Source organism: Octodon degus, unplaced genomic scaffold (genome assembly GCF_000260255.1).
Source record: "Octodon degus isolate 3935 unplaced genomic scaffold, OctDeg1.0 scaffold00055, whole genome shotgun sequence".
In the NCBI taxonomy this organism is placed as follows: Eukaryota; Metazoa; Chordata; class Mammalia; order Rodentia; family Octodontidae; genus Octodon; species Octodon degus.
The window spans coordinates 5,669,053-5,680,210 of record NW_004524631.1 but is presented as its reverse complement, the minus strand read 5'-3'; the positions used below and the strand labels follow the sequence as shown (position 1 = coordinate 5,680,210).

The 11,158-nt window shown below is 38.6% G+C and overlaps 1 pseudogene; it reads left to right on the top strand.

Annotated features, from left to right (window-relative positions):
* LOC101583787 overlaps positions 1–10,910 on the top strand; it is a 49,565-nt pseudogene extending 38,655 nt beyond the window's left edge.
* The last annotated feature ends 248 nt before the right edge of the window (positions 10,911–11,158 follow it).

Sequence of the window (11,158 nt, the reverse complement as noted above, 5' to 3'; positions counted from 1 at the left end):
ATTTTCTGATATTCTCTTCAATCTTCCTTTTCAGAGTACTGTAGTTTTTCATATAGAAGTTTCTTACTTCCTTTGTTATATTGATGCCTAGGTATTCCTTGATTTTTTACAGTTGAGTCTTGAGGAATGTGCAAACACTCATTATCTAGGGAAAGAAGGGTCTGGGAAGAGGCAGACGTGTTCCCTATTGACTTCTAAAGAAAATGGTTCTATCTAACTATAGCAACTGTATTTTCCTCAATGGAGTTTACAAGCTCAGGGCCAAGGCTTAATTGCACCAAAAATAGAAGCTCTAACCATGAGCTGACTCTAAGACCTGCCATCTCTATCTTTTACTCCTTTCACCCTTTAATCTTTCCTCTAAATATCAGATGGCAAGTTGTCAAGGATTAACAGACTTTTAGTCTGAATAACTGACAGCTCAGTGCTTTGCCTAGTTTTTTTCCTGTTTAGTTACACTCTAAAAGTAGGATAAAAAAGAAAACAGAAACATTAAAAAGGAGTAGTAGTAAATACAAGGTAGCATTTGGGTAAAGACACTATTCTGTGGATCAGAGAACAGTAATGAAATGCAGATATAGGATGAAAACTACTACTTCAAAGAATTGTTAAGGATTCCAAGACAGAACAGGAGATCCCTGGATACAAAAAGTGAAGAGGGGATTCATCTTTCAGTAACATTGCTTAAGGGGCACATGGAGGAGAAAAACTGCTCTTTTATATCAGTATGTGCTAGGGCAATAGGGCTTATATTTTTAACACTTAGATCTAGAACTGCTTTAAAGCATGAAGACTTATTATTATGAGAATTTAGGATGGCCCATCTTGAGAAGGAGAGATAAAAATATCCTATGAGAAAAAACTCTACATCTTAAAGACAGTCCAGACACTTCCATATAAAAGGAGAGATTCAAGAATATATGCAGGGATGTCCTTTTCCCAAAAGTAAAAGACAAAAACAAAGGGACAGAACTGTTTTTGAAAGGCTTCTAATTCTCCCCTAGTGGAAGGCAGATAGCCCCAGCTGACCTCAGAACACGGATGAGTCAGGCACACCCAGACCAGTCATGGCTGGAGTCATGTCTCTCAAGTACAGGTGAAGACACTCGGCATTGGCCCCAGACAGAGCTCCTGTGAATGACAGTGACCAGAGGCAAAGCATCACGGGAGAAAACAGGAATAACATGTGATTTACTGTACTCAGTTTCGAAGGCCATTAACTGGGGACTGATGAGAAAACGTACCCAAGCTTAGAAAAAATGGCAGTTTATATAACAAGGCATTTCTGAGGTATAATATAATATTGTTTGACATGCTATTGAAGATTATTTAATATTCTAGAGCAGAAGTTGTGAAACTTTAGCTTGTAAGCCAGCACATGTTTTCTAAAGGTCTTTTTAGAACACATCCACATTCATGTATATACTCATGGCTGCTTTCATGCTATAACAGGATATTTGAGCAGTTTCAGCACAGATTAAGTGGCATGCAAGCCTATAATATCTGCTGCTTAGATCTTTAAGGAAACTTCACCAAGCTTTGCTCAATGAGAAGGCACTTTTGCTTGATTTAGTGTTTCTATTGATTAGAGATCAAATTCTATGGCACCATGCATTAACATGTAGAAGATTAATATGCTGCAGATGATTTCTGCCAAGTAAAAGAAAACACCAGGAATATAATTTTATTTTCATATTGGAAATTATCCAGTTTTATATCCAACCTAGCAAAGCACATTCCAACACTGTATCTTTAGTATCCGTAGACTGTATACTCAATATCTTGAGTTTTTAAAATCAAGATTTTAATTTTAAGGCAGTAAAAGATTTATGAAGGGACTGGTGATGTAGCTCAGTGGCATAGTGCCTACCTCACAAACACAAAGTCCTGAGTTCAATTCCCACAGTCAACAATGACAATAAAAAAACATGTGTGGAAAAAAATACTATAAGGATATTACAAAGAATTTTTATATACCACACTTCATTGCCCCTATTATTAAACATTTCCATTAATATGAGGTGCTTCTCACAGTTTTACTGCAGTGTTTTTTTCAGATTGGGTTTTCTCCCTATCTTTCTGTAGTTGATTCTTTACTTCAGATGCTATGAGTTCAGAGAATTCTTTTTTTATTTCAGAAAAGAGTTCCTCTATAACTTTCTGCTGTTGCTTATTTACTATTGATGCTATTAATTCATACATTTGAGCTGAGTTAGTGACCTCTGTACTTGTTCTGGGTGGGCATTGGGTTTCCTCCATATGTTTCTGCATTTGATTCTTAATGCAGATGCTATTAGTTCACGGATTTCTTTTTTAATTTCCAGTCTGAATTCCTCTATACCTTTCTGCAGTTGTTTCTTTATTTCAGAAGCTGTTGATTCATTTCTTTCAGCTGTGTGATTCCCAATTTGTTCTGTGTTAGTGTCTTCTGCACTTGTTATGGGTAGGCTTGGGGTCTGAGATTGCATTTTGCTCCTTCTCGTTGTCATTTTGTGTAGCACTGTCTTCTGACCTTTGTTGTAGAGCTTTGGTGCAGTTTTAACCTTAGCACCTACTGAAGTTCAGGTGTAGATCTACAAAGTTTGGATTTATCCAGCTGTGCCTGGCTTGGGTCTGGCCGATGTGCTCACTTCTTTCCTGTTGCTGCCCTTGGGAGTGAACCTGTTGTGCCTCTCTGGCAAGATGTTCTGCTCCTGGACTAGCTGTGTGGTTCTGTCCCCTACACTCTCTGCAGGGATTGCAGCTGTAGGGTTTCACCCCAGGTCTGTATGCCAGGCCTGAGCTGAGTCTGGAGAGATCAAGGTAGAGTAGGGGGGAGAGGAAGCTCTCCCACACACTCACTGGGCCTGGACTAGGACTGGATCTGGATCCCCAGAACGCGGCAGAAATTCTCACTGGGCGGGCGGGGTGGGGGTGGGGTGCTGCGGAGTGGTGGGGGGCTCTCAAGGGGGCGGAAGAGGGTCACACCCACGCTGCGCCTGGGCCTGGACAGGTAGGTCCTGCCGGTGCAGGGTAGCAGGAAGCTGTTCCACACATTCACCCGCTTCTCACAGTTAATCACCCAATAATGATATATCATTAAAGTCTATACATTATTCATATTTCCTTGCTTTTTCCCAATATCCTTTTTCTGTTCCAGAACTGCCCCCAGAATGCATCAGGACACCTTACATCTCATAGTCATGTCTTCATAGATGCCTCTCACTTTAACTGTTCCCAAATAGTACTTGTTTCAGTCATCTTTAGAGTATTGGGGAATACTTCATAGTTGTCCCTCAAGTAGGATTTGTTATGTTTTTGTACTGATTTGACTTGGGTTATATATTTGAAGAAAACGAACACAGAGATGAAGTGGTGGTTTTTTGTTGTTTTTTTTTTTTTTCATATATCACACCAAGAGCACTTACTATCAATGTGACTTATTGTAATGTAAATATGATCACCTGGCTTAACTAGTGTTTGCCAGTTTCTCCACTGTAAAATTACTGCGTAAACTACAGTCTTTGGAAGGTAGTCTGTGTGCAAAACTGCACCTAAAGAGTGAATTTTGCTCTACTTACTTAAAAATAGAGTATCCACATAAGTATTCAAACTATCCTTCTACTTTATTACCTATCCGATCATGTATTTATGTCAGTATGAACACATGGGCATTTCCTTTATACTTTGGATTTAAACCCAATATTATATGATTTTATTTTATTGTTCAGATCTTTCAAGCTTTGGACACTGTGAGTTCTTTCAATTGTCTCTAGCTCCTTTTGACATATTTCAACCATTGCATAATCTGAGTACTTTCTAGCTTACTGCAAGATGATTCTGGCACATCTTATGTATTTATTCCTTTAGTCTTAGATACAGCTATTCCTCTAAGGAGAATTAGTTCTTTTTATTGAGAATGCTAATAGAAGAGAATACGTGGGCAAACAAGGTGATCGTTGTTATTAGGGTATCATCGCTTTTTAACTCTCACAGCTAGCAGAGCAAGGAGACGCATGTAAGCAATGTTTCTTGTGTACATACTTCTTTGTGTAAAACATATAGTTACAAATATTTTTATATTAACCATGTATGTCCATATTAAGCAAAACATACATTCATAGTGATGCCTGCAGTTTAGTCCATTATTACAGAGACCATTTCAGCCTCTTCCCTCATGTAATCTCCTACAGTGAGAAACTTGGCTCCCACCACCTGCCGTCCATCTGCTTAATTATTCAGTTCTGGTCTCTATGGATAGTGGCTTTGTCATTGTTATGTTTGCACCTGTAGGAAACACCATCAACCAGAGTACTGTATTCATGTGCAGTTTATTTTGCCTTCAGTTTTACAGATGTTTCTCATTTCCAGAGTTACTTAGATCAGTCCTATTTCTCCCACCCACTTCAGTGAGATGAAGTCATAAATTTGTAATAAGTTATATTGTTTTGTTGTAGTCTAAATTCCATTCCCAATCTCCTTGTTTTTTAATGTACTATACCAAAGTTTTATTTTATCTAGAAATTTTTTGGATTTTGATACATGCTTATTATCTTATACTCACCATTATGTTATTATACAGAATAGTTTTATAGCCTTTAAAAACCCCACTTGTACCTTATCTATTCAACCTCCAACTCCCACCCCCACCCCATGCTGAATACCTGCCAACCACTGACCTTTTACCTTTGTTATACTTTTGCCTTTTCCTGAATTCCATATAATTGAAATTATATAATATGTAGCCATTTCAGTCTGATTTCTTTTATTTAAAATATGCATTGAAAGTTCAGCTATATTTCTACATAGTTTCATAGCTAATTCTTTTTTATCACTAGGTGACATTATATTAGGTAGATGTTCTATAGTTTACCCATTCACTTGTTAGAAGACATCATTGCTGCTTCCAGTTCTTGGAGATAATGACTAATGCTTCTGTGAACATTCGCATGCACACTTTTGTGTGGACATACAGTTTTTAGAATTTAGTTGGCTAAATATTTAATAGCAAGATTACTGGATCATGCAGTATGACAATTTTTAGTTTTGTAATAAACAGCCAAATGCCTTTAAATGCTTCTGTGTCATTTTGCATTCCAACCAACAATAAATAGCAATCCCTGTAGCTCTGAATTCCTGCTAGCAATGAATATAGTTAGATATTTGTATGTGAGCTATTCTAGTAGGTGTGTAGTAATTGCTGTTTAATTTGAAATTCCTTTGTGACAAATGACATTCAGTATCACTTTGTACGCTCATTTAGTACCTTCTCTGGTAACTGCTTGTGTGTTGTGGTAATTTTTTTTTTTTTTGACTGGCTCAGGCAGGTCTGGTAAGGCGTGTGGAGCTAGGGATCAAACCACAGTATCCTGTGCCTAACTGCATTTGCATAAGCAGGCGCTTAAACACCTGAGCTAACTGGTGGGCCCCCATTGTGTTAATTTTTAAGTTGACTCATTCATTTCTTATTGTTGAAACTAAAAATATTTCTACCTTTTGATGCAAACTTGTCCATTTTGGTTTTTGCAAATGTTTTCTCCTGGTGTCTGGCTTGTCTTTTCATTCTCTTAAAATCTCTGGCAGAAGACAGTCCTTCTTCTTCTTTTTGTATTTAGTACAGGGTTTACAGGGTCTCATTGCACAGATCAGACTCGTAGTGACTCTCCTGTTTTCAGCCTTCCAAGTGCTGGAATTATGGGAGCTCACCACCACACCAGGTCTCATTCAATGTCTCAGCATGCCCCAAGGGCATAGGGATGGAACTCCAGTCCTCTGTGCTTGTCTAAGCAGGCACTTTAGTCCACTGAGCTACCTGGCCAGCCTGACAGTTCAATTCATCATTTTCCTTTTTTGTAGTACATTTAAAACTTTATCACAGGGGCAGGGGAGATGGCTCAGTAGAATAAGCACTTGCCTAGCAAGCAAAAGGGCCTGAGTTCAATCCCCAGTTCTGCAAATAAATAAATAAAACTTCATCACAAAATCAAGACTGTCTAAACTTTGTTCTAGAAATTGTATACTTATGCACCTTACCGCTATGATCAATTATGAGTTAATATCTATAAAAACATGAGGTATCTGTTTATTTTTTCCCCTTTTTAGATATTCAGTTGTTCCAGCATCATTCATTGAGAAAATTAACTTTTCTGTATTTTATTGGTTTTGTCCTTTTGTCAAAGATTAGTTGAATAGATATATAGTTACATTCTGCTAATGAATAGAATGATTTGTTCTAATGGTGTTTGTAAATAGGATATCAAGTCCACAACTTGTATAGCAATTAACCACTAAGAAGAATGCATGCAGTGTGTTAATTATTGAAACTGTCCTTCCGATTTGATTTGAAACTGTCTCATTGCTATTTGTTTATCAATAAAACTATGGCAAAAAAAAAAAAAAAAAGATTAGTTGAGGGTATTTTAGAGTTCTATTCCTGGGCTCTCTCTGGTGTTTCTATGATTTACACATTTATTATTTTGCTAATATTATGCCAAGACCAAAGCATGTACAAACAAATCAAGTAAGATAGGTCCACAATCAAGAAATGAAAAATGGTTAAATATTCTGGAAAAACATTAAGAGAAGAGATACCATATTCATGGATCAGAGAATAATATTGGTTTATGTTGATATTTTCCTCTAAATTTTTCTTTAGATGTAATATATTCCTTTTTTTCTTCGAGAAATGCAATTTTTTATTTTTTAAAGAGAGTACAAATTAGAATTAGAAAATAAAAAATTACAAGTGATACAGATTTTCACTTAACAAAGTAATATGAATTTTACAGTATTTGCTGTAATACATAGTATTCTCTTTCAACCAGTTATTCGTATTACCAGATACAGCATATAAAACTGGAAAAAGAAAGAAATGTATAAGAAATTAAGAAGAGAAAATGTACAAACAATTGAAAAAAAGAGATGAAACAAATTAAAGTATTAACTGCTTCTTTTCATAGACCAGCAGAAATCCACAGTACAGTGATACAAACCATCCTGCCCACATACATAGATAAATCTCTTTTCCCCCACTCCCTCTCCTGTCCTCCTCAACTAAGTAACTCTTCCCTTTTGAATAATTTCATTCCGTTTTCCCAGTATAAGTTGTACCCATCAGATTCCATTTCTCTCTTTCAGATTCTCACACTAATGAGACAATACGATGTTTGCACATTCAGGTCTGACTTTCTTCACTTAAGAGTATGTTCTCTAGTTACATTCATTTATCAACAAAAGACTCAAATTTATCCTGTTTTATAGCTGAATAATACTCCATCGTGTAAAAAAATACCACATCTTTTTTATCCATTCTTCAGTTGATGGGCATCTGGGTTGTTTCCAGGATTTAGCTATGACAAATTGCCCTACTATAAATATGGGTGCACACATATCGCTGTGGTACAAGGTTTTCAGTTCTTCTGGAAAAATAACTAGGAGGTGACTAGCTGGGTTGAATGGGATCTCCAATCCTATTGAAGGAATCTCTGCACTGATTTTCATCGTGGTTGTACCAGCCTGTATTCCCACCACAAGTGCAGAAGTTTTGCTTCTGGTTCCTAGCCTCTCCAGTATTTGTTATGGGCTGACTTTTTTTTTTTTTTTTTTTTTTTTGTGCCGAATGCCTTCAAGGCATGACTGGCTGTCTTGTGTTGTGGGGATCGAACCACAGCAACCTGAGCCTGACTGCTTTGTTGAAGCAGCCACTTAAAGAACTGAACTAAGGGGCAGGCCCCCTTGGGCTGACTTTTGATGTGAGCCATTCTTTCTGTGGTGAGATGTAATCTCAGTGTTGTTTTAATTTGCATTTTTTAAATGGCCAATGATGCTGAACATTTTCTCATATATTTATTTGCCATTTGTATTTCTTCCTCTGAGAAGTGTATATTCACTGGAGAGGCTATGGGGCAAAAAAGAACCCTTCTCCACTGCTGGTGGGTATATAGACTGGTGCAACCATTATGGAAATCAGTGTAGAGACTTTCATCCTGGTTATCTGGAGAGAGAGAGAGAGAGAGAGAGAGAGAGAGAGAGAGAGAGAGAGAAAGAGAGAGAGAGAGGCAAAGGGAGAGGGAGAGGGAGAGGAACCCACTGTGCCCCCTGGCAAGCTGCTCTGCTTCTGGGTTATCTGGCTAGATCTCGCCCCAGCCTCTCTGCCAGGTGTTCCACAGCAGGGTTCCACACTAGGCCTAATGTTGACTGGGGGAAGGTAAGGGTGGGCTGTGGGACTTATTTGCTGGGCCTAGCTGCTGGATGGAGGAAGAAGGTAGGAGGGGGGACATTCTAGCTGGGGCTCAGGGGCTGGCCATTGGCTGGAGGCAGCAGGCAGGAGGTTCTGGCTGGGCCATTGGGCCTAGCAGCTGATTGGATGAGGGAGGCCTAGATGTAATATATTTCTAATTGAAATTTCAGGACATTTTTGTGTAGAAAATGACAGCATTCTAAAATGTACATGAAAATTCCAAGGGTCTACAGTAGTCAAAATAATCTTCAAATAAACAAACCTAAAGTATTTACATTTTTAAATTTTAAAACTTAATACAAATATGGATTAACCCAGACAGTGTTGTAGAAGGGTAAGGAGAGAACTGAGAGCCCAGAAATAAACTCTTGCATTTATGGGGGAATGATTTTCAACAAGATACTAAGATTATTCAATAAGGAAACATAGTTTTTAAACAAACATGCAAAACAATGAAGTTAGATCTCTTGCCTCACAATATATACGAAAAAACCCAAAACAACAACAACAAAAAAATCCTCAAAATGGCATATAGACCTAAATGTAAGAGCTTAAAATGTACAATTCTTAAAGGAAAGCAGAAGAGTGAGTTTTCATGACTTTGGGTAAGATGACTGAATATTGAAAATAACACCAACAGCACAAGCAGCAACAAAATAGATCCTCTGAACTTAATTAGAATTAGAAGTTCATGCTTCAACAACCTCAGGGAAAAAAAGGAGGTCAATTCAGGCGAAAATCGAAAACACTGAAAAAAACAAATTCTGATGAGGACATGGAACCTACGGCAGTACTGCCCTGAACGTGCCAAATTTTGTCTTCTAAGGATGCGGAGCAACTAGAACTCTCATGAATTCCTCTGAGAAGTAAAAATGACACAACCATTTTGGCAGAATGGCTTGCAAATTTCTTATAAAACCAAATATACTCTGGCCATTAAAGCCAATGACTGTGCTCCTTAGTATTTATCCAAAAGAGATGAAAATTCATGTCCACACAATTTGCACATACAACACTGTCATTCATAATTTCCAAACCTTGTAAGCAACCAAGATGTCACTTGGTAGATGAAAGCATAAATAAACTGTGGCATGTCTAGACAATAGTATATTGTTTGGTGCTAAAAATGAATTACAAAGCAATGAAAAGTCTTAGAGGAACATTCAATGTATTTTGTTCTGTGAAAAATGTGATCTGTAAAGGCTACATACTATGTGATTCTGATTATATGACATCTTAAAAAGATAATCTAAAGTGACAACAAGTAGATTAGAAATTTCCAGGAAATATAGGGGAAGAAGAAATGGATAGAATAGGGATGGTTTTAGGACAGTGAGAGTGCTGACTTTGATACTCGGTTGTTGGATACATATCACTAGACATTTGTCCAAAGCTGTAGAATACATAACATCAAGAATTAATGTTAACCAGGCTTAGTGCTACATGCCTGAGTTCCAGAAGGGAGACTGAGACAAGAGGGTTATAGTTTCAAAACCAGTCTAAGCAGTTTAGTAAGACCCTGTGTCAAAAAATATTAAAGGGCTGGAGATACAATTCAGTGGCCGAGCAAGTTCAGTGGCCTAGCATCAGCAAGGCCCTAGATTCAGACTCTAGTGCTGCACAGAAAAAAAATAGAAAACTCCAATGCAAACTAGAGGCTTCAGGTGAGAATATTGTGTTGATGTAAGTTTATCAGTTGCACAAATGTACTACTTGGCTCAAGGTGTTGCTAGTTGGGAAAGCTGTTAGATGTGTATGACTGTACACAGTATATGAAAATGTCTGTGCTCTCTTCTGTGACCCTAATACTGGTTTAACAATGGTCTGTTTTAAAAAGAAAATCAAGCACTTAATAAAAAAAATTGAAACTTACATATCGGGTATGAGGCTTATTTCTGGAATCTATAAAGAACCCTTACAATTAAATAATAAAAACAATCCAATTAAAACTGTACAATTTGGGGGGCCAGGGAGTTAGCTCAGTAGAATAAGTGCTTGCCTGGCAAGCACAAGGGCCTGAGTTCAGTCCCCGGTTCCGCAAAAAAAGAAAACCAAAAAAACAAAAACTGTACAAATTTGGGGGTCAGAGCCAGGGCGGTGGCAAATTCAAGCCTGGTAAACCCTGTGGTGTTCAATGTCAGCATCGGTGGCCAGGAAGTTGGCTGCATGAAGATCGGACTGTTTGTAGATGTCGTGCCCAAGATGGCCAAGAATTTCAGGCAGTTCTGCACTGGAGAATTCAAAAACGATGAGGTTCTAATAGGATATAAAGGAAGCATGTTCCACAGGGTCGTAAAGGAATTCATGATTCAGGGCGGAGATTTTGTTAACGGAGATGGTACCGGAGTTGCCAGTATTTACCGGAACCCATTTGCAGATGAAAATTTCAAACTCAGACACTCAGCTCCAGGCATACTCTCCACGGCCAACAGTGGGCCCAGTACAGATGGCTGTCAGTTCTCTATCACCTGTTAAGTGCGACTGGCTGGATGGGAAGCACGTAGTGTCTGGAAAAATCACTGATAGACGTGTCATGGTGAAAAAGACTGAGAATCTTCCTATAGGCCCCAACAGCAAGCCCAAACTGCCTGTGGGAATCTCACGATGTGGGGAGAAGCAGTCCAGACCAAGACTGAATCATGAATTAGGGCTTTCCTTGCTGTCCTCAGCCCTCCTGAGTCAGATAAACTGAACTGGCCTCTGCGTTTGCATTCCTGCCTGCTATAGAAATACCAGACCCAGGGACGGCCAAATACATGCTTGCAAGCAGGTGCAGGGGCTGGGGGTTTGCCCCCAGGGCACGCTGAGATGGCAATTGAGACCCCGCGTGGTGGCTCTCGTCTGTAATCCCAGCTCTTGGGAGGCTGTAAACAGGCAGATCACTACAAGTCCGATCTAGTAGTGAAACCCTGAACACCCTGTAGACCCTTCCCTAAAATA